General features: G+C 35.0%; 1 protein-coding gene across 1 annotated transcript in view; it reads left to right on the top strand.

The window, feature by feature from the left end:
- Positions 1-24,866, top strand: part of DPYD (dihydropyrimidine dehydrogenase) — an 862,317-nt gene that overhangs the window by 658,915 nt on the left and 178,536 nt on the right.

The raw sequence follows: 24,866 nt of genomic DNA, 5'->3' as shown, positions 1-24,866 counted from the left end.
GAAAAATGTACATTTTAGAACATTTTTTTAACTTTCCTAAATTAAAATGAAATTCAGTTGGAAAGAATTCACTGATTACCAGAACAGCACAGAGACCTTTACCTAGCATAATTTATAAAATATTTCGAATTACAAGATTGTGTAGGTAAAATTAGGCTAGCCACAGGTATAGTCTCAGTAAGACTAAATTCCAGAAGGAAACAGAGTGGTATATATTTTTAGGAGAAAGGGTAATCACACATCCAAGTTGATAATTAGTGTGTCAGTTCAGGAGGAAAATTCTCAGATATACAAGGGCTCAGAAAATACGACATATCATTCTTTAAAAATATTATTGAAGATATATGTACTAAATAACGGAGTAATATATTACAACAGTGGTTTTCAAATTACGGTTTCTGGACCAGCAGCAAGCATCACTTGGGAACTTATTAGAAGCACAAATTTTTCAGGGACAACCCCAGACTTACTAAATCAGAAGCTCTGTAGTGTGGGGCCCAGCAGTCTGTTTTAACAAGCCCTCCAGGTGATTCTGATGCATGCTAAAGTATGAGAACCATTGAATTAAATTAATGAATTCAAGAATTAGAAGGCATTCCATAAATTTTAAGCTTTTTAAAAAAACTAACCTTATATTTAGGTTTAAATAATTATTAGAAATTGAGTTTTAAAACGGAATGCCTGTGTCAAAAATCAATCCTGAAAAAAAGCCACAAATATTAACAAAATTTTAAAATGGAATAACTTAGATTTAAATCCTAGATTCTTTTAATAAAGAGCAATTTATGAGAAACAACAAAAGTAAGTAGGCAGGGAATTCAGATGTGCAAAATTTCTTACTCTAAATAGGAGATTTTTTTAGTTTCACTGTTGACTTAGATAATTTTTAAAAATGTAGGTTGAGGGGCACCTGGGTGGCTCAGTGGGTTGAGCGTCCGACTTCGGCTTAGGTCATGATCTCACAGTTTGTGGGTTCCAGCCCCGCGTCGGGCTCTGTGCTGTTGGCTCAGAGCCCGGAGCCTGTTTCAATTCTGTGTCTCCCTCTCTCTCTGCCCCTTCCCCGCTCATGATCTGTCTCTCAAAAATGAATAAACGTTAAAAATTTTTAAAAAAATAAAAATAAAAATGTAGGTTGAGACAGCCTTTTGAAGAACTTAAGGATAACTATTATTTGAAAAAGTAAAAATTGTAAAAGTATATATATATATATATATATATATATATATATATATATACTATATACTTATTTATAATTCTCTATCTTTTTAATGTCTTGAGATCTATAACTATTACCCTTCCATTTCTGATAATTTGTGCATTCCTTTTTTCTTTTTCTTGATTGGTCTGGTTAGAAGTTATTAATTTTATTGATCTTTTCAAAGAACTGTCTTTGGCTTTCTGATTTTCTCTGGCCTTTGTTCACTTTCTTATTTCATTTCTTACCTTTCATTTGTTTCCTTTATTTCTCCCTGTTTTGGATTTTATTTGCTCCTCTTTCTAGATTCTCAGGGTAGAAAGTGGACATATAGATAATTAACTTAGGCCTTTTTCCTTTCTTTACTATAAACATATAGCTATAAATTCCCTCTGAGAATTACTTTAAGCACATCTGACAAATCAATTACTTACTTATTATGTTTATGATCTGCTACTACACAATAAAATGTAAACTTCCCAAGAACAGCGTTGTTTTGCTTTTTTACTCACTGTTGTATCATCTGTTGCTAGAACAGCTGGCACATAAGAAGTGTTCAATAGATGATGTTGATAGAGTAAATTTTCAAATTCAGGCCTCAAACAAAGAATGGTTGTGTCATAATACAATTAGAAAATAATCTCTCTGAAAGTTGTGGTAAGCAGCATGGTGGTCAAATGCATAGACTTGTGAATTCATACATTTTGAGTCTGGAAAACAGCACCATCTGCCTGAGTTTTCTCATCTGTATAAAAGGAATAAGAATTATACCTACTTTAAGGGTCTTCGTGATGCTTAAGCTAAATGATACATATAAAATATGGGTAACAGTTATGTAGTGCTTCTTCCTTGCCAATGCTACAAAAATAGTCTCAGAATATTTCTGTAATAGAAAAGTCATTATGAAGCTAGCTGACTAAAAGTTGACGTTTGATAAAACACCAAATAAAAGTTTGGGATCAATTTCACTTATGAATCTGAATACATATTAATTGCTAAGAAACTAAATTCAATAATATATAAAAAATCATTGTCCAACTTGACCAAAGAAGTGTATTCCAGGATTTCAAGGATGACTTAATATTATGAATATTATTTATATAATATCATCAGGATTGTTATTTAATATTGTTCTGGAAGTAATATGTAACATGAAGAAAAGATCAAAGTTTTTGGAAAATATACTTAGTTATCTGGATATGCTCTGCTCATATACCTAAGAAATGCAAAACAAAATATTAAATCTCAGAATTAATAAAAGTATAGGATAGTGTAATGGCAATAGTGGCACTAAGGTATCATAACAGCTACTTCTTGTCAAAGGGCCCGTGAGTAGCAGGCACTGAGCTAAGCAACTTTTATAAGAATCATTTTGTAAATGAGGAAAATTGTACAGTGCTCTTCAGGCAGCAGTGTCTTCACTGTACAGCAGACATATAAACATAAGTTACTCGCCTATACACCAGCACTCCCACTAGCACAAAACACACACACACACACACACACACACACACACACACAAACCAAAAACCCACAAATATCCATCCTTAATAAAGAATGCATGGGCTTAAAGAAGCAACCTAACTACAACATAGGAAAGCAAATTTGAATAAATGACAAAACATAGTATGTTCTTATATTTAAAGACTCATTATTATAAATATGATATTTATTTCATTTTTTAAGTTTATTTATTTTGCGAGAGACACAGACAGTGTGAGTGGGGAAGGGACAGAGAGAGAGGGAGACAGGGAATCCCAAGCAGGCTCCGCACTGTCAGCACAGAGCTCCATGTGGGGCTTGATCTCATGAACCATGAGATCATCACCTGAGCCAAAACAAAGAGTCAGAGGCTTAACCACCTGTGCCATCCAGGAGCCCCTCAAATTAAGTTATAGATTTAATGCAATTACAAAATTACAATGAGCTTTTTTTCTCCAAGACATGCAAAAAAGTTAGAAGCAAGAGCAAACGGGAAAAAAAATGTACTAAGTAATTTTTTCAACCAGAAGAAAGTGAAAAAATACATATAACCAATAATTCAAAGCAATTTCTAATTTATGATAATTAAAACATATTTGCTGGTACAAAAATCAACAGACCAACCAAAGCAACAGACAGAGAACCCTGAAAGACTTTGTACTGCAAAGAATGTAACATATTATAAAAGAAGACTCTCTAGTCAACTGACAAAAGTTGTTTTATGAATCAATAGATATATTAGCTATTTGGAAAAAAAATCTAAGTGTAGCCTTTCTCTATAATATACAACAAAATATACGTTAAAAACTTAAAAGAACTAATGCACTAAGCTATTAAAAAAAGAAAAATGGGTAATTATCCTATTTGAAAATGGAAAGTTGAAAGAAAAGAAAAAAAAATCACAGTGAAGATGTTAAATGGATCTACATGTAACTTTAAAATTTCTATGCATAAAAAATGAACAAATTAAAAGGTGAATATAAAACAGTTTTCATTAGATAATAATGCAGTTACTTCAAAGTATATGTCTTCTCATTCAGAGAATACCACATAATACGCTACTTATATCCTCAACAAAAGATTCAGAATCACACACTAACACCACTGAGTTTGCTTTCTTTATTTTTTTTTTAAGTTTATTTATTTATTTTTGAGATAGAGACAGAACAAGCAGGGGAGGGGCAGAGAGAGAGTGAAAGGGAGAATACCACATTGTCCCCATGGAGCCCGATGTGGGGCTCAAACTCACAAACTGTAAAATCATGACCTGAGCCCAAACCAAGAGTTGGATGCGTAACTGACTGAGCTACCCAGGCGCCCCCTGAGTTTGCTTTGCTATGACATCCCACTCTTATGACATCCCACAGTGTCAAGGTTTACATCAGTTAAAGCATCTCTTTGCTGGTCTGGCTTAAACTAGAGGTAGATTTCTAAACAGAAAATGAACAATAACTAAAAGGGAAAAAACTCTTAAAACTCAGTTTGCAGAGACATGTAAAATAAGCAGAAGTAAGTTTTGTTTTGAGTATCAAATTGGTAAAAAATTTAAAAGTAATGTTTTATTCAAAAGATGGTAGGGAAGTAGATTTTTACACTCAATTGGTAGAATTAGAATTTGATCTACATTAAAAAAAAAATTATGCCCTGAATACCTAACTGTTGTCATTTAGTGATATTCCTTGACTTACTGCCTTTGCTGGATTCTCTATTTCTGGATCCCATATATTCCTTGCTCATTCTTAGCATATCTTTCTGGTCCTAGCTTGTGAACATGCTGGAATTCTAAGCATTCTGAGAAATTGTAGTAAACTTTTCAGTTCATGCATATTTGAAAATACCTTTATTCTATCTTTATACTTAATAATTTGAGTGTAAAATTCTACATTACAATTATTTTTGAAAAACATTTTAGGTCGTTTTCCAATTTATTCTATCAGTTGGTATATTGGTATCTGCTAAATTGGTATTGCTAAAGAGACATACACCCATATTTTTCCCCTCTCAGATCCTTTTAGTAGTATCTACTCTATTCTTTGTGATCTGGTTTTAACAAGGATTTTCCTTTAATTTATTGTTGAGCTCTAGCCCTTTTCTATCTGGAACTTTATACCTTTAGGTTTAAGAAATTTTCTAGTGTTATTTTGTCTGGTATAATTTGCCTTCTTGTTCATTTTTTTCCATTCTTTTTAAAAGTCCTATTCTCTCTCTCTCTCTCTCTGTTTCCTATCTGAATCTTATTGTCTTTTACTTTTTATCGTTATTTCTTTTGAGAGATTGTTTTTATATCATCTTCAACCCTCTAACTTTTTATTGTTTGTTATATTTTCTTCCAGTTCTTTCTTTTTTTCCAACAGTTTCTTTTTTCTTTCATGATGATCATGATGATCTTTTAAATGCAGAACCTTCTCTTTCACTTTGTGAGGATATTGACTGGTTTTGTTCTTTCAGTTTTCCTTCATTCTTATTTGACCTCTAGTTGCTCTGATTTACTTATTTATTTTGATGATTTCGTTTGGTTTCTCTTCTTCATGTAGGAGACCTTCTGAAATGTCTGGAGATTTGGGACCCTCTTTCTGGATTCAGTTTTAAATGTCAGAGCTAAAAAAGAAGGGGGGCACCTGGGTGGCTCAGTCACTTGAGCATCTGATTCTTGATTTCATCTCAGGTCATGATCTCATGAGATCATGGTTATAAGATCAAACCCCTCATTGGGCTCCACACCCAGTGGAGTCAAGATTCTCTCTACTTCTCCCTCTGTCCCTCCCCTGCTTGCACTCTCACTCCCTCTAAACAAACAAACAAACAAACAAACAAATAAATGTGAAGCACTAAAAAACTGATTGGAAGTTCTGAGTATGTGAGTGAAGTTTATCAGCTAAAGAGTTTAAACATAGAATGACTAAATGGTAAACTATACTTTTTCCCAGGCTCACAAATTTAAATACCTTGAAATCTTTTCTCTGGGAATAAGTAGTCTCTCAGCAGAAGAATTGTCAAGGCTCCTATCATGCAAGCACATATCTTCCTATGTAAAAGGGAAGGAGGGTGAGTGGTAGTCTCAGTGTTTAATAGGCAGACTTTTATTTCATGTCCCTACTTTTTATTATCATCTCAAACACAACCTTCCACTGGTTTTGCTATCTGGTGGATCTCTGGTACACTTCCTCCATGAAGATAAATCTCTGGTTTTCAGTGGACCAGTGGAAACTTGATTGCTCAGGGTCGGAGAGGGGACCTGGGGTCCAGTTGACTCCACATACACATCCTCAAACAATTTGCCATTTTCAACCCTTTGTGATCCCTGCCTCCCACCATCCTGCTGTGTTCCAGGATCCTTTACCTTTCTGGGAGTTCTTCATGGTAACTGGTTGTAGGTTTCTGCTAAACTGGTTACTTCTTCTCAATCTACTTTTCATCTTCCAAAATTTCTCATCTGCTGCGAATGCCTTCCTCATTCCCTTTGTCTTCATTAATTTATGCTTATTTTCTTTTAAGATTTACTGACTGTCATTTAGGTGGAGTTTTCAGGAAGGAGTATATCGGTATGGTAAGTCTGCAGTATTTAACAAAAGTATGTGTAACATTTAATATAAATAAAAAACAATACTTTGAAACATTTCAGTATAAGACCCTTGATATTTTAGAGATTCAATATATCACATACTATGTTTAAAGTAAATTCTTGCCATGCGCAAACTCAAGTTCATTGTCTACCAAGAGTTATGGAAAAACTATTTTTCTGAAATACCATTGCCTTAGTAAGAGTTTAATATATATGTATATATACGTGTGTGTGTTTGTATGTCTGTGTGTATACATGTGCACACAATTAAAATTGAAAAACTAATAGTACATTTTCTTGTACAAGGAAAATATATTCTGCATTATCAGAATTCCAGATTTTAGATTTCTCTAGCACTTTGCATCATTGCTAAATGACAGGAAACATTGTTTCTTTCTTAAATGATGCCTTTTTGCCAATTATACACATCAGATTAACCTCATTTTGTTGTCCTCATTTTTCTCTACATAGTTTTGAAACTTTTTGAAGGGAGCAACAGCAGGAAGTTTGCTTGGGGGTTAGTAATACCACCAGATAATTCAGCATAATTGGAGCATTGCTCTGTGACTTTCTAAATCTAGGCATTGAGGTAAGAACACTGAGGAACATTTAATAGCACAGCTTAGTCATGGGCTAGAATATTATTAAGAACAATTGTACATCTCTTTCCCTGTCCACTCACCTTCTGGAGCTTCTGGCTGTCCTGCCCTAAATTATAATATGATAAAGGACAGTTAGGTAGTAAATGCAACTTTTTAAATTTGGAACTTCAAAGAACACTGCTCTGTTATAGACTGAGACATTATTCTTGGCTTTTCTGGTACATTCTTATCTGACATGAAGTCCTGAAGTAGGCAAACTCTTATTGATATTACTGGTCATTAGGTAATTGTTCAAGACAAAAAAGGAAACCCCTCTGAATATGAAAAATGCTAAGCCACAACCAAAGAGAAATTAATAGTGTTTTTAGTTTCTTTAGTCTTGATCTTTGCATTTCCTGGACCTGGCTGAATCATGAGATGAGTGAAAATAAGCACTTATATGGCACATGAGAGCTACATAAGGTGAGCTAGGTGACCGCAAACTGAATACATAGATCAGCATTGCCAAAGAAAATGGGTTAAAGAAAGTGCCTTACCATGGAAACCGAGAAGACAAGCTTATTACCCATGAATGTTCAGTTAAATTATGAAGAAAAGATTAGTGGATTGGAGACAAATTGAGCATGATCTTGATCAAAATGCATCTGGATGCTAAATTGATCCATAACTTGAAATCAGTTATTCAAATGTATTTATATTTTCTTTCATTGAATATATATCTAATAAGTATTAATTCTTTGCTATTTTAAATTGCTCGAGAATATAAGACTAAACAAGGTAGATAAACACTTTGCCATTATGGAGAGAAATGTTCTAATTGAGGAGATAGGAATGAAATAAAGAGGTACCTAATAAAATAGAATAATAAATTCTATAAAGAAAAAGTTGGATAAGGGACGAGGGAGAAATGTGATCACTGTTTTAGAAAATATGGTCAAGAAAATCCTGAATGAAGTGTGGGCACAAGTCATGTCTATACCTGCAGAAGAAAGCACCTCACAGGCCCTGAGATGGCAGGATGTTCAGGAACTGCAGTGAGGATGTGTGATTTCAAGTAAGATGAACAGAAAAGAGAGTGATCATGAGATTAGAAGGGTAACCAGAGATCATGTAGACCCTGTATAGATTTTGTATTTTATGCTAATTTTAGAGTAGCTATATGATCTGACCTCTGTTTTTAAATAAAAGGTCACAATGCCTATTATGTAGCAGATGGATCATAAGGCATGAGAATAGAGGCAGGGAGATAATTTTGAAGGCTAATGTAGGGTCCTGGCAAAAAACCATGGTGACTTTGGCAGCGTTGTAGCATGAAGGTAGTGGAGGGGTGTGAATGTTGTATACAGAATGTGTTTTGTAGATGAGTCAGTGGGATTGGCTGATGGATTGAATGTTGAAAATGAGAGGAAGAGAAATTATAGATGACTGCAAGGAGTTTGGGCAAAGCATCTGAATGAATAATGGTGCCCTTTAAAGTGATGAGGAACCCTGGAGAAGAAGAGCTTTGGGGCAGGGGAGTCTGGGCAAGATAAGTAGTTCATTTTTAGATGTATTACATTCTCTGTCTCTTAGACTTAGAAGTGAAGATGTGCAGTCACTGGCTGGATATTTGCTTCTGAAGCTTAGGAGAAAGGAATTGCTTAATGCAAAAATTGAGCATCTGTACTGTAAACAGTGCATGATATTTAAAAGTCATGGGATACGTATAATTCGGGAACAAAATTATTTAATAATAATATTCTGGGGATAAGATGATGCCTAATGAAACATACACACAGTAGCAAGTTGGGACCTGATGAGATAAACTAGAAATTACATACAGATAAGGAAAAGAAAGGATCCAAAGATTATTTCAACATTTTATGATCAGGAAGAGCAGGAGAATCCAGCAAAGGAAGCTGAGGAGGATCAGGAGAAGGCATAATATGGAAAGCACAATAGTAGCAATGCACATTTCTGTGAACTGAGAAGATGAGAAACTAACTCACCATGGAGACTAAAGGAAGGTTTTCTGAAGGAACGATTGAGCTGCATCTTCAAGGTTTCAGGCTTATAAATGATTGGAAAACTATACTACCCACCTCTCACAGAGTCTAAATCTTGTTACATTCTTGTAGGAAATATGTGATATATACTCAAATAGCCCAAGTAATACTTCCAAATTTCCCAGTATTCTTCTGAGTATGTTCTGACTCTCACATACTTGACGAACTCTGTGTGGCAAGTGTTTATATAACTATTATTACCCAGAATTTATAGATAAGGAAATAAGGTTAATGGATCTAAGGGCAAATAGACTACTGCTCAGTGAGAAAATCGAGGGTAGATCCCTTGGCTTCTGAATCTTAGTCCCCTATACTTTTTACTCCACCACCTATTACAATAGAAAATGTGATGAATGCCAAAAGAAGAACTCAAAGAAGCTTCCATAGAAGGAGGGGAGGGAGCAATCACTTCTCACTGGAAGGATCAAGGAAGGCTTTGTGGGCAATGTGGCATTATAATGAGAATTTGAAGAAGGGATAGAATTCCAGAATAAAAGTTGTTTCGTCCTGGCATCTAGGGCCCTGGATGATTTTGTCCTAGCCTGTTCTTTCTCACAGCTATCCTGGGCCATGATCCACCATGCTGGGCTGCTGACACTCTATATCCTCTCAAACTCTCTCTCGTTGCCTTACCTACAAAACTGCCTATGATTAGAACGGCTCTTTCATGTATTCTTCAAAATGCAGATCTGTGTTTTCCTTACATTCCCCCAACCACTTTGGAAGACCATCCACCTGAGTCCATGCAGTTTGTACCTTTCTTTGTCATGCTTATGTGGTATTCTACTTCTCATCTCTTGTCTGTCTTCCTTAGACTGTGAGCTTCAGGAAAGAAGGGACTTGCCCAGCATATAATTGGTGCTATTGCCATGTACTAGGATACTGTGGTCACCAGATCACTCCTTGCCTGCATGGAGCTTTCCAGTGTAGCAGCACTGAATAAATGCTCAATGGATCTTTCTGCTATTATTATTATTACCATCATTGTTAATGAGTATATGTGCTTTGGTTCATATTTTTCTAAATTCCTTGTACTTATTAGATACATGTATCTGAGCTAATGTTTATTTCACTTAAAGTTTATTTTACTCTATATTATTCTTTAAAGTAGAAGCTTCTAAAGTAAAGATGACCTTAACTTTATGGTGTATAAAGTATGCTTTGAGTAGAATGGGCATCAAATAATAATTTACAGCCTATGTTGATGTGCTTCCTTGAAATAGATATTTTCTCCAACTTTACCCCTAAAATTCAACAGGAAAATTGAAAAGATGGCTTGTGAACTTGTTACTGTGTATATGTTTCATTAGGCATCATCTTATCCCCAGAATATTATTACTAAATGATTTTGTTCCCGAGTTATACAGATACCAAGAAATTTTGGGGCTGCAGGGTTTCAAATAATGCAAATGACATATATCAGACAAGCAAGACACCTGCATTTTAATACGTGTGAATTCATGCAAGAAAGAGAATGGGATTGAGAGAGCTGGATAAATGTCTTACAAAAAAGCAATAAACACAGAAATCCTCCAGAAAAACTGGTGAAGTAATTTAATCACATACCCACGATATCTATATTCCTAGATAAATGCAGAAGACTTACCAATTTGTAAATAGCTTACCACCTTTCCCCAACCCTGTCCAACACTTGAAAGCCATGACTGGTAAACACACAAAAGCAAAGATGTACACTTTAAAGGTTTAACTGCCATTTTGCAGTCATAGTGTAGGTGGTTGTACTGTATTGAAATTGATAACTTGTGAGGGGGATAATTCAGTTATAGATGAATATCAGTGTTGTCCCTTTAGCATAGTTTCTAAATTTCTGCATTCCTTTTTTTTTTTTTTCAAAGATTTCAGGGGTCAGAAGATAGAGTTTTACCTCTGGCCTTGTTGGGCCCATGGCAAACTGTATTTTGAAAGCCTTCAACAGGTTAGAATATTCCATTTCTAAAAGTCATCTCTTTGCTGGAGACTGTTAGCTAATTTGCCATAAAAATGAATTTAATTCTGAAAATTATACACCATGAATTTAAAATATAGTCATCTACAAGTTGTCTTTTGAAATACGTATTTTATATTTATTGAAAGAAAATGTTCCCACATTTCTGTCTTTGATTTTGTGATACCACATGCAAAGTGCCCTTTATTTCCTGTTCTCCCAAGTAACTTTGGGGTTGAAAGTTTTGCACATTGATTTCAACTCAAATATAATTTTTCATTTAATTGCCATTCTCCTCTAAAACCTATGAGGAAAAGTGCAGTTTGTTTATTTTAACACAACAGAAAATAAAGGCCAGTGATAAGCCACAAGCTACTTATTTGATCTCAGAGACACTTTATAATCAGAAAGTTCAAGGTGCTTGTTGTTAAATATTTTAGAGAAATTATCCCCCTAAGTCTGGTCAGAGAGATAGCTTGTAGTATCTTTTCCTCAGTCAAAAAAAGGTTGAAATGGGTAAAGATCACTATGTCATTAATCTACTTAAAGATTAACCTTTGAAACAGCCAAGATTTGTAACATGCTTGCTCTTCTTCAAAGCTCAACTGTGTTTAGCACCATGGAAAGTTTTATGATTGAATATATGTAATTATAGTATATGGAGATTTAAAAATAACTCAAGGGATCGAACAAAGTTTCCCAGTAATTAATCATTAATGAAGATCTTAAATCTGTGCTTTAAATACAGACAAAACTAGTTATAATGATCTCATTAGTGCCTTATTAAGGTTATCTATTTTAGTATTTGTCAGGAGAATTCAGATGGAAATGAACTCCTTAACATATTTAGAAAGAGTTGTTGATCATTTGCTCAGATAAAAGACATACCATGGCTGATTAATTGTTGTGTAAATAAAGATTCACGCTAGAAGCAACAGAATAGCTTCTAGCTAAATGTATCCCTCTCAAAAAAATAAGCTTCCTTGCCTGTACTCACAGCCCTGTTTTTATCTGTTTTACTAATTTAGACAGGAGATAATTTTAAAATGTAGAAAGTTGGAGAAAAAGTAGTGAAAGAGGTAAAGATGACTGTGGGTTGTGATTTCCTAGGACTTGGCTGAGTGTCAAATCGAATGGAGACCTTTCATAGGTGTTCAAAACTTGGGTTGTTTAAAAGAGAAAAATGTGCTTTTTTGCCTTTGATGAAATCTGTTGCCCTCAGTTCAAATTGCAGGGAAAAAAATATTTATCACTTTTAAAGATGCTCACAATTATGTCAGGATACTAGTTTGCTCTTAAAAAGGAACACTGTGATATAAGGGCAAATGAAACTAAGGTTATTGATATAAATATACTTCAAAACAGAACACAGTGAATATTAAATCATAAGGGAGCACGCTAGAGATCAATTATTCAAAGTGTGGAAGTCTTTCCATTCAAATACTGTGATTCAGTGGTTCACCCAGTGGGAGAATGGAGAATACAGCTATTTTGGGATGTGGAGAATGGACAATAAATTGAAAATGGTCTGTGTATTTATGCCCTAGTAATTAGTTCTCTGCATTGTTTTAATCTGAACTAATATAATTGATGCTTTGCAGGGCTTTCAAAATATAGTTCAGCTAAGTGTGGATAATATGCAGATTTCTTGAAAAACATTGAATTTAAAATGACAGTCTCTTTGATTTGTATTACAATTCAACCTTCAACACACACTGCCTCTTCTAAGATTATAAGTGGAGGCTATGATAAGTATTACCAGATGTGACTGATCTCTAAAACCTAAAAAAACCTACTTACTTAAAGTTTTTCTGAGCTGGTCTTTTTCTTCTAACACCCCATTTTATTTCTGACTGGGAACTCTGAAATAAACTCCTACCTGGTTTTACTTCATTTCTCTCCCATCTCCTGTATATTCTCTACCCTACACCTAATTTTCTTTAATTTTCAAACTCCTTATGCACACAGATTCACCCCTAAACCCCTCTCCAGCTGGAATTTTCCCTGCCTGCTCCCCCTCTGCAGAGCCAGCTGTGTTCCAATCTCAGGGAACCACTCTGCTCTGCCCCGGGTTTCTTATTTCTTGCTTTTCCCATGTCTGGGGAAATCCCAGTTTTCCTTCAGTGTGCAAACAAATCTTCTCTGTGAACTCTCTAGCTAAATTAGATGTTCCCTTCAAGGGCTTCCACATACTCCCAGTGTGCTCCTGTCAAAGGACTTGCCATTTGTGGGGTTATTATTTGTTTATATCTCTCTCTGACTACTCTGAAAGTTCTTTCAGTACAGAAATGCTCTGTTAGTTGTTAAAAAATAGTAATAATACCCCATTAGCAAAGTCCCTGGTATGTAGTAGTAGATGCTTAATAAATGCTTGGGGAATCAACACAAGAGAAAGAACAGAAATCTTCCTGACTAAAATTGCTCAAAATACATGAAAGAGTTTATGACAGGACTTACATAACTAACTTGCTTTTAAAATGTTCAGCATAGGTTGGGCTGGGTCTTGAAGAACTTGACTGGACAAAATTTCTTTCTTTGTCCCTTGCACTTTTATTTCCTCTTTTAGCAGATGGATTCCAAGGGTCCTATTGCCTTTCCTCGGTTGAACCAGATATTTATTGACCGAGCCCCACCTTAAGGTGGTGATTGCTTATATTCCAACTATTTTCTGGCCTCAGTCTCACAGCAGCATTTACCTGTTCTATGTTTTATCCCTTCACAACCTCATAGTTTAAGTCCATGTGAAAGAGAAGTGGTGTAAAGGGCTTAGCTAATTAACTTCCACAGGTAATGCATTATATATTTTAATTAGATTCTTCTGGAGCTCCATGATGTAACCCCAAGGAGTATCTCGAATATGAGGAATGTCAGCATTTGGTTCAGATATGCAAGAAGGCAGATTTGAGGAAGAAGAAGGATCAAGGATTACAGAGTCTACAGACATTACAGTGCAGTGCTGATGGCTTTCAGCACTACAGTGATGCAAATCCTTTCATCAGGAAAGCAAGACCTTCTCTCATTGTTTATGAGGCTCACACTCCTAATAGGAGATTGTTAGGTTTCTTAGGGATTGGTTGTCTTCCTGCCTCCTTTTCTCCCCTGCTGCTTTGCTTTAACAAACATTGAGTGTCCAAGTATGTATGCCAGGCCATCTGCTGGAATGCAGAGGTGAAGGAAACATCTATGGCCCCAGGCCTTGAAGGTGCTTGTAATCTAGTAAAGGAATAACTCTTAAACATTTAGTAGGTAATAGCAATTGTGCTAAGTGGTATGAAGAAAACTACCCATTAGATGAGCATATATCTCCAATATTTCAATATAAATACCCACAAAGTTAGTGTTAAGCACTACTATATATATAGTTCACACACTGCAATTTTTGTGGATTGAGTGTCAGGTAATTTGAATGTCCAAATACAAGGTACCTTTGATTATAAGACAATCTTCATTTTCCAGTGAGAAAATTGAGGGAAAAAACACAGTTTTCAGCCAATTTGAATGAATAAATTTTATGAATGTGAAGATAATTTTCAAATACCTATTAATAATATTTAATATCTTAATTTCTTTATCCATCCATACATAAAATTGCATTGTGTACAAAATAATGTTAATTTGGAGATCATCTTTTTCCCTGTTCATTTCATGAACAGTTTTATTCAAGCTCTTATATACATATCATCAATAACTGGCTTCTCAGCAATGAAACTACTTTTATAGTTTTCCAATACAGTTTTCCCAAAGACATATTTATTTTCATCTAAGTTATTTGAGATAAAATAGTTTGTGAAATCATATATGATTTTGTGAGTGAAAATTTTATATCAAGCTACAAATGCCAATTCACTTCAATTTTGGACTTTTTTTCTTATTAATCATATAAAGATATATTTATGATTTTGACAACTTTTAAATTTTAAATTGACTTTTATTCTAATATCCAGCCTATTTAGTTGTGAGGTCCTTCCCCATTATGCTGGAATAACAATTAAATCAGTGTTATCTTTATTTTCCTGATTATTTAAAATAATTCTATCAGATAAATACCTAAATATCCAAAACATCATATGAAGTAATATATTTAAAATATAAGTTTATTCAGGGAGTGCCTGGGTGGTTCAGTCGGTTAAGCTTCTGACTTCAGCTCAGGTCATGATCTCATAGTCCATGAGTTCGAGCCCCACATTGGGCTCTGTGCTGACAGCTCAGAGCCTGGAGCCTGTTCTGTATTCTGTGTCTCCCTCTCTCTCTGCTCCTCCCCTGCTCACATTCTGTCTCTCTTTCTCTCAAAAATAAATAAACATTAAAAAAATAAAATAAGATATAAGTTTATTCAAAGAGTACTACATAATTGAAAGACTTTAAGATCTTGAATATAAGGTAACTCTCTTTTCAGAGGGATAAGTTTTAGGAGGTACAGTTCATCTTACATTGGAGTATTTATGGCTCAGTTTAAAGTAAATTATTCAGCTTTGGACTGAATTATATCCCCCCCACCCCAGTTCATATGATGAAGCCATGACCCCAATACATTTGGAGATAGGGCCTGTGAGGAGGTAATAAAAGTTAAATGAGGTCATAAGGGTGATGCCCCCCTAAGAAGAAGAAGAGACACTAGAGCTCTCTCTCTTCCATGTTAGGACATAGTTAAAAGATTTCTGACTAAAAGCCAAAAAGAGAGGCCTCCCAAGGAGTGAGCTGAATCAGCTGGCACTTTTATCTTGAACTTCCCAGACTCCAGAGCTATAAAAATAAATTTGTATTGTTTAGGCCATCCAGTCTATGGTATTTTGTTATGGCAGCCCAAGCTGCTTAACGCAGTGAATAAATACACATTACAGCAGGCAAGCATAATGGTAAAAGGCAACAATCAGAGGAAAGACCTAAAATGCTTCTCCTTTCTCTGCAGGAGGTGTAGTACCCTTGGATGGCAGAAATTACATCCACACATTGGTCCCAACTGGGCTAGGAAAACGGAAGACAGTGACAGTTAGGCAGTGAGTGACAAGGCCACCAGTAATATACGAGTAGCCCTCATACCATATTATCCCACATTGTAATAATCTCAAACTCAATAGACTTATCACATCTAAATTATTATCAACAAAGAAGTTATAGAAAAATTTTATAGGGATAATAAACATAAAAAGGAAGATAAGAATCACCAGTTATTCTAACATCTGGATCTAGTCACTATTCACCTTTAGTATATGTGTGTGCATGTACACACAAACAATTTCAATTTTATCATCATAGAAAAACACTGTATATTCAGTTTTATTCTCATTCTTTTTCACTTAAAATTATACCATCATAAGTATTTTGTCATGCCATTAGAAATTCTTCATGGTTGTCATTTGTAATAGTTACATAATATGCCTAGGTTTCCTAGATTAAAAAAAAAAGCTCTCAAGTTAAAATTTATCATTAGGCACTGAGAGATCTAGCCTTTGGAGCAAGTGGGGTGGGGCCAGCTGGAGCTGTTGACAAATATATTCTTCTTGAGGGGCTAATGGTGGCTATTCCCAGGGAAAGCTGACTGCTGAGTCAAGTCTCTGCTTGGTGTCATCTTTGCCCCAAGAACAAATTTTGAGCTCCCCCAACAAGTAAGTAGGGATCCTGTGCTCTGCTAACTACACTGACAGAAAAGCCAAATGATGTGCCGCCATGTGGTACTCTGAGCTCCTTTGCTTTCATGTTTCTCCTCTCATTTAATCCTCTAAAGAATCATGGTGAACATTTCAAGATAAGAGAACCAGGATTCAGAGAAGGGAGATGATTGTCTACGTATGTTCATTTAATGAGGGTCAGAATAAAAGGATTCTGGTGTGATGTTAAGTACAATACTCTCTCACTAACAATAGAGCTTCTCCTTAGTGGCTTAGCAGAAAGCACATAGCTGAAAAAAGAATATGCCACCTGATCTTTCAGACTGGCTATGGAGTTTTGTGAAGTTGGATTCTAACTCTACACTTCCTCAAAACTGACAGACATGAAATCAGATCTTAAGCCTTCTTATCCTCACCAAAATTGAAGAATGATCTGGAATATAATCCTCTGCAACCTACAACTTCAGGCTGCCTTGAAGGCTTATCCCAGATCAAAGAGAAAAGATTGTGTTCCCAACTCCCATACTCTCTTTTTAAATCAGCATTTGGGCTAAGATGCTGAGCTCTTCAGGAACTTTCTGCTGTGGGTCAGATAAATTACTCTGACCTAAATAAGACTCTTGTTTCTTACTAGTCTGCTAAAGGGAGGGACAGGACTAGATGATGTAGCACTCATTTGAAATATTCACATAAGATACAAAGAAAATTACAAATCCACCAGAGGTCACTTGACAAGGTATAATGGAGTATCAAACTAAATTTCAGGGAAGACCAATGATCCAAGATCCTTAACTGCAGGCTACAGTTATATTATTTATTTGGGTATTGGGTAGCACTCCTAGATTCTGCCTTCATGCTCCCTGTGCACTCTGTCGATGTGCAGAGTGTTCTTCTCCTGACAGCTGAGCATTCTGAGCACAACTGCACTATTTTTCATTCTCTGGCTGATATTCTCCCTTGACATGCTAAGCCAAGTGGATGTTGCTGCCTAGGGACATTTATTAATGCCCTTCTGAACTCAGAGGGACGAATCATACAGATTTTATAGCACAGTATTTCTCTGAAATTCATATTCTATTAAAATTATTATGAGCTAATACTTGGGAAACTTAGATTAAGTTCTTTAGTTCTGGATATCTCCATCTTTTTATCTAAAAAAATCTGGTAATTGGTAATAACTTTATTCAATAGTACTATTTGTCTAAATTCGTATGACTTAAAAGTAATTTTTACTTTTACTGGAAGCACAATATATTACTTTTCCTCAATAAAAATGTTGTAGAATACATTTGATATGGAGTGTTTAATTTATAAAATTCTGAAGAGAGGAATCTAACTTATGCTATAGTAAAGAAATGGAGTTTTCTTAGAAAATTGATCATTTAAGTGGAGATTAACAAAATGTTCTGACTTCTGAGTTGATGGGTTCCACGTTTGAAATTGAGCAAGTCAGTAAGAGACATAGAATAATTAAAGAAAAAATATGTTTGAAAGTTTGATGACAAAGTTAAATATCAGGTTTATCTCATAATCAGTATTGATATAAAAAACCTACACCATAGGGGCACCTGGGTCACTCAGTTTCGGCTCAGGTCATGATCTCACAGTCATGAGATGGAGCCCTGCATTGAGCCAGGCATTGGACTCCACACTGAACTTGGAGCCTGTTTAAGAGTCTCTCCCTCTGCCCCTCCCCCACTCATTCTCATGTGCACACGCCCACTCTTTCTCCCTCTACATAATAGAAAATAGACAATATTTATGCATCACAGTGACACAAATTCTGCCGCATTCAAATCCCCAGAGATAGGGTTGATAAAGGCAAATGTTATTCTTAAAGCAATGTGTTGTATCTGGATATTAAAAAGACCCTGATTCAATTATTTATCCATTAAAAATATACACATAAGAGTGCCTACCATATGCTAGGTACTGTTCTGGACTTTGAGCATAGAGCAATCAGCAGGACAGGTGGTAAGGGCAGGGAGAGGAGGAAAACAATAGATAATAATTTCAGATACTTCTAACTACTATGAAAATAGTGAAACTAGGTGATATAATTGTGATAGAAGAAGAAAGGGGTGGAGCTTTCGATTGGGGCTCAGGGTAGGCGTTTCTGAGAAATGACAGTTGAGCTGCGACTTGTATGATAAAAAGGTGGGAGTCATTCAATACTTTGGGTACTTAGGGAACCAGGCAGAGGGAAAAGGGCATCCTACTACCATGATTTTAGGAATTTTAGAAACTTTAAATTCTAGTGAGGCAAGAGTGTGATGAACAATAAGAGTAGGATGATGTAATTCATAAGTAGGAGTCCCAGCAACCAATAAGGCAGTGTCCAGGGGTAAAAGGGATAATGAATAAAAACTGACTTCCCCATTATTGTCCACTGGGGGGAGATTGACATGGTTTTCTTAGAGTAGATAGGACAAAATGTAACTGAAAACTATGATTTTGTCTTTCCCATTACTAAATCTTTGACATATGCTAGAGAATAACATTTCTCTAAAAATAGAAACATTTTTAGGTCCAGAAGGGTCAGCATGTTTTGCCTTGATCGAGAAATCTCTGATGTGTTGCTAGAAACGGAGCACCAAGGTTATTATCAGTAGACCCAGGTTCAAGTTCTGATTTAAATATTTGTTGGCTTTATGGTATTGGATTGTGCTTGCTTGATCCTTCTGAACCTTGTTTCTTATACATAAAATATGATAATAGTTGTGAGGGTCAGCTGACATTTAGGAAGCTTAAGTTAGGGACAATGACAGGAAAATTTATCACCACATAAAAGTTCAAATAGAATTTAAGAACATACCTTGTACATTTGTCTTACTTTAGTAAAACAAGATGATAAATCAAAACTCGTATTGTTTCAATGAATCATTGGTGTTTTCAATTCAGAAATGTATAGACTGAGAAATTTGCCACTGATGTATTAAAAATGAGAATTGCCAGTCAGAGCAATCTATAGCTAACCAAAAATAGCTGGATCATGGTCTGGTTCTTCTGGTTGTTTCAGCCTGAACTCATTGTTTTAGTGTTAGTCTGATTGCATGTTTAGCCATTATTTTGGATAAAAAACCAAGCTGGTAATATCAAAGTCATGTTCAGTCACGTTATAAAGCTTTAAGATTATAAAAATTTTGGTCGCCAAATGAAAAGGTTAATTTTTCAATTATTTGAGGTAAGTGTTTGACATTTTGTTTGTATTTTTATTTTTATTTTTGTCATAATCTTCATTATACCCAATGTTATAGAATGCTTTGTCAGGCCAAATAGAAAGGAAAATGTAGATTTCTAATCCACTATCTATTAAGCCAGAAAAGTCAGGCAAGCAAAGAGAAAGGTATTAATTTAGAAAAAATAATTATTTTTCCTATCACTTTATTCTTAATCACTATTGAGGGTGTAAGTTTTCTTCATTATAAGAATGATCCTCACTGGAGTTTCTTAAGTGTAAAGAACAGTCGTTCCAGAAACTTTTAATGAAACCTCACAGCATGTTGTAGCAGAAGATTCTAAGTGTAGAGTTAATAAAATTGTGACCTATTTGTTTTTAAGTTCATGGGAGTCAGTATCCATCATCTTATCTGCATTAGATTTGTCTCTGAATATAGATTAACATTTTTTACAACTTTTTTTCAATATTATGATCATGGTAGGGAAATGGTTATTTCTAACCTCAGGTAAAGCCGTACAGTGATTTCATGTGACAGAATTTTATCTGGGTTTCAAGAAATCCTAATAACAGCATTTACAATTCTTCTATGCAATTTCTCTTCCTCTTGTTACTGCAGAAGTATGGAAAACACGTTCCTACTTTAAAAAGCTAAAAGAAAAAAAATCAGCAGTTTAATCTGAGTGTTAGGAAAAGGATCACAAATCCTGCTATGGTATTTTGTATTTAAGCTAGTTTCTGTAAAGGCCCCTGACATGCCCCCTGGGAGCTAAATATTGACAAGCATGCTTTGGCAATCAAGATCAAGCTTGTTGAATTAACACAGCTCAAGTCTTGCATTGACACTCTAACCCAAGATTGAGAACTCTTATCTTACCCCATTTATTTTGGCTTTATAGGTGATACTGTACACTTGAATTAGGGATTTTCACTGTATCTTAAATGCTGCAACTGTGGATTAATTTGATTTCAGAATATACTAGTCCTTATCATGTTCACAGTGGAAATTATAAATGAAGTGTAACATTCATTGTTTTCTTTCCCAGCATGGATCAAGAATAAAACTGACTATATACCTAAGTCTGATATTATCTTTTCTACCAGAAAATGTCTTATAATTTCCACCTCCTGAAAGGCAAAGAGAAATAAGAAGAATGATATTGTCCTTTCTGTATTTTCCAGGGAAAAGTAAACGTATCCCAAATTGCTAGTTCTTTAAAGGCTTTGATCAAAAGTTAAGACAAAATATTAGTCATAAAAGAAATACATATTATTTTTCATCATGATTCCTAAAACTCAAATGGCAATCTTCTGATGATAATAGTATTTATAGAACTTAAAATTGTCTTTAAGTTTTAGAGGAAAATATAACCTTTTCAATCTTTCAGGAAGTTGAGAAATAAATTTTATAAGTAACTGGGAATAAAGGTGGTATTGGTAGTGGTAGTTAGAAAGTAGCACTCATTAAGGGCTTACAGACTCTATGTGGGCATTTTACCTGTAGTTTGTTGTTTAACTCTGTGAGGTAGGTACTTTCACTGTAGTATACTTTCACCTATAAAGAAACTGACTCAAGGAAGCTTTAGAAACTTCTCTGGCCATGCCTACTCTTACTTCCTTTCCCATGGCTATACCCACAGTCACGGTAGTAACTAGGTATTTCCTATACCTGTACAGAGCTCAAACCACAATAGAAGAGTCATGGGTGTATTGTTATCATTCAAGGTGATGTTCTCCCAGTGCTAGAGGGAACAAAAAGGAAGTAATGTGGTATTGAGGATAATCCAGAAAGGCCCCCAAATGATATAATATTTTGAGTGGGACTTAAGGGATGAATAGAAGAAGGTGAACATTTCAGACAGTGGGGATAAGAAGAGAAATGACACAGAGGTATAAATAAATGTGATCTCAAGAAACTGCAAATTAGTTCAATGTTTCAAGAGTTGCTGGGTGGAAGCCACACAAATGATGCAAAGAATTTATTGACTTTGAAGGTTAGAACCATACTTACCAGCTGATGACCTCTGTATCTTCACTGTGAACTAAATATATACCCAAATCAGGCCTCCTAGAGTGATTATGAGGGATAAAGGATAGAGTGCATGCCAAATGTCCCATCTGGTCTTGCTTCTCAATTCTAAGAACACCATTTTATGTTCTCCAGTAAATTCATACCCACTGCGACCTTCAGAAGTAACTCTGGAACTACCTTATGGAGCTTATTTCTTCAAATAAAATAGCCATTTGGCACAATTTCACTTCTCATTTTCCTCCTTCCTATGGCAAGATAGGTGAGAGATGAAAACTGGCTCTTTGATGATACATATGTTCTTTTTCTATCTCTTTCTAAAAGAGAGTTGTCATAATTTGATCCTCACTGGCAAGTGTCATTTGGTATTAAATCTTTCCATTTTTGTGCAGTTGGATTTCTAAAATACTTTTGAACTGATATGATTTCAAATACATACATTAATAATAAAGTATAATCATAAGGATGACATACATAGAGTCAAAGTTGTCCATCACGGTGCCCAGCATCTAGAAGCACCCCATTAGTCCCCCTTCCCTTTCTCTCCCTTTGCCTTTATATTAAAATCCCCTTCAAAATCTATTCAGTGCTACACAAAAAGAAAATGCTGTGCATTTTGCCAAGGGCCTGTTTGTCACACGTCTTAGTGATTCTAGACTAAGTCTCCACTATCTGCATACATTCCATTCTACATCTCAGTGACTGTTTACAGGTTCTTTACGCAAGGTGAAGACTTTTCTCCTTGTTCCATAAAATCAGTATATATGTTCTCGCTTACATACCTTCTTTCAAAACACTCTGAAGTTGGGAATGCCTGAGGTTCACTTATCTGATTTTGTTCTTTTGATGATCACCTTCTTCAAATACATCCTGAAACTCACCCACTCTCTGAACTGCTCTGAAAGTGTCCACTATGTTTCTTGGGCTTTTAGATGTGTTACATGATATAGTTATGTGCAGTCTACAAACTCTCTCTCCAGCAAAATATAACTCCATTTAGGTTAGGGAGCTAATTTCTCTATGTATTTGACACAAAATGAAGTTTTGCTTTTGAAAATCAAAAACATTTTTTAAAGCCCAATTGCACACACAATAAAGTGTGTGTGTGTGTGTGTGTGTGTGTGTGTGTGTGTGTGTGTATACATGCACAAAAGGAAGGGGAACTAATGGGGTGCTTCTATATATTCACATAGCTATTTCATGAGTTGCTTAAATATTTTAACTTTAGGGTAGTTGTAAGATGTATCACAGATATTTTTACTTCCAGTCCAGGTTTTTGCAAATTAAGCTAAATGCAATTAAATTAAAATGCTCTAAACCACCCTTTTGGTAATTATTTAAATGGAGGTGCTCTTCACATTAAATAACCGACTATCCACACCTATCCAAAATACTTTATATAGTTTTTTGAAATATATTTCTGTATATTATTTTAAAAAATTTTTAATGTTTATTTAGGTGTGTGTGTGTGAGAGAGAGAGAGAGTGAGAGAGAGAGAAAGAGACATAGCATGAGCATGGAAAATGCAGAGACAGAGGAAGACACAGAATCTGAAGGAGACCTAAGGCTTTGAGCTATCAGCACAGAGCCCAATGTAGGGCTCAAACTCACAAACCATAAGATCATGACCTGAGCTGAAGTCAGACGCTCAACCAACTAAGGCACTCAGATGCCCCTCTATATCTTATTTCCTATGTTAGTAGAGAACACTGCCATGTACGTTCATCACAAGAAAGATACAGAAATCTTAAAAACCAAATATTTAGAAACTGATGTAACTAGTTATAAAACCATAATTATATAAGAGAATGTTCTTTTATAACAAGAAGTCTTCACATCTGTCATCCAGTGTTTTAATGCCTATAGTACTTATTAGCTGACTATTTCTATTATTGCCATTCTGCAAGCAACTGCCATTCTTGAAACTGATTGATGTTTAGGAATAAAGCACATTTATTACATGTTGCCAACTTCAGAAAAGCAATCTTATAACCTACAGCGCTTTTTGAGAAGTGATGATACCTTATATTTCTGGAACTAATCACTGCTAAAGAAAGTAAAAGGGTGAAAACATAATATTTTTTTTCCTATGAAGAACTTTCATTGCATTATATGCCATTCAACTATAAAATGATTATAGTGTTTTCTTTGCCAAGAATGACAGTGGCGAAAGGTAACTTTATATATATGTAGAAATATGTGTACATACCTATCTATCTATATATGCCGGGGTCCATATCATTTCCTTATTTTAGTCTGGCTAGCCTACTTTGAACAGATATGAGCAAAGGATGAGGACAGAAAAACAAGAATTAAAATTTTTTGTTGGCTTTTAAGGTGAGCAAAAATGAATGCTATTAATATTAATTGTTTTACTATTTTACTACTTCTTCCAAATTGTGATTATACAGTCATCAATCAACATTCCTTGAGGTTCTTGCCTTCATTTTACTACCTTGGCTCTTTGCACTGACTTTGCCTCAATTTATGCCACCTGATCTCATCTGCTGGCCTTAAGTCACTACCCCACTTTGACTGAATGCTTTGGTCCTCAGTTCCCTGGTCTATTACTCAACTTCTGCCATCATCACTAAGAGATACAAATTGCAGAAATCCTTAAAAATCTAACTGACACATAATAAGGCAGTAAATATTAACTTCCATCACTGCCATCATCCTCATCATCAGAAACTTCATAATCCATGTTGCTATATATCCATCAATTTCCAAAACTACTTTTAAAATGATGTGGTAGCTAATGTTTGTGTAACCCTTTTACTATTTCAAAGAATTTTCAATATTTTATTTGATTCTTACAACAACCTTATGAGATAGGTGTTATTAGCTTTATTTTTAGAGTGATTAATATCCAGCTTACAGTTGTTACTAAGAGGAAAGCAGAATTTATACCAAAGTTTTATGACTCTAAAGATCACACATGGTTTTTCAGTTGGACAACATTTTAGCAGATACTTTCCAGTAGTCAACACTGTCTCAAGCTTTTTCAGATCTAGGTTACTGTATGTAAATAAGACACTCACAGAATACCAGTTATACAGGACTCTATGCACAGCAAACCTAAATATAAATAATGGGCTATATTTCATGTTCTTACGTAGCTCAGATATTTCCCACCTAGATAATCTCAAGTACTTACCCAAATTCAAATGTATTATCCTCTACAAACCTTAAAAATCACTATAGTTAATGATATTAACC

This window comes from Prionailurus bengalensis, chromosome C1, assembly GCF_016509475.1.
Source record: "Prionailurus bengalensis isolate Pbe53 chromosome C1, Fcat_Pben_1.1_paternal_pri, whole genome shotgun sequence".
In the NCBI taxonomy this organism is placed as follows: Eukaryota; Metazoa; Chordata; class Mammalia; order Carnivora; family Felidae; genus Prionailurus; species Prionailurus bengalensis.
Note: the sequence above shows the minus strand (reverse complement) of the source record. Positions and strands in the feature narration are given on the sequence as shown.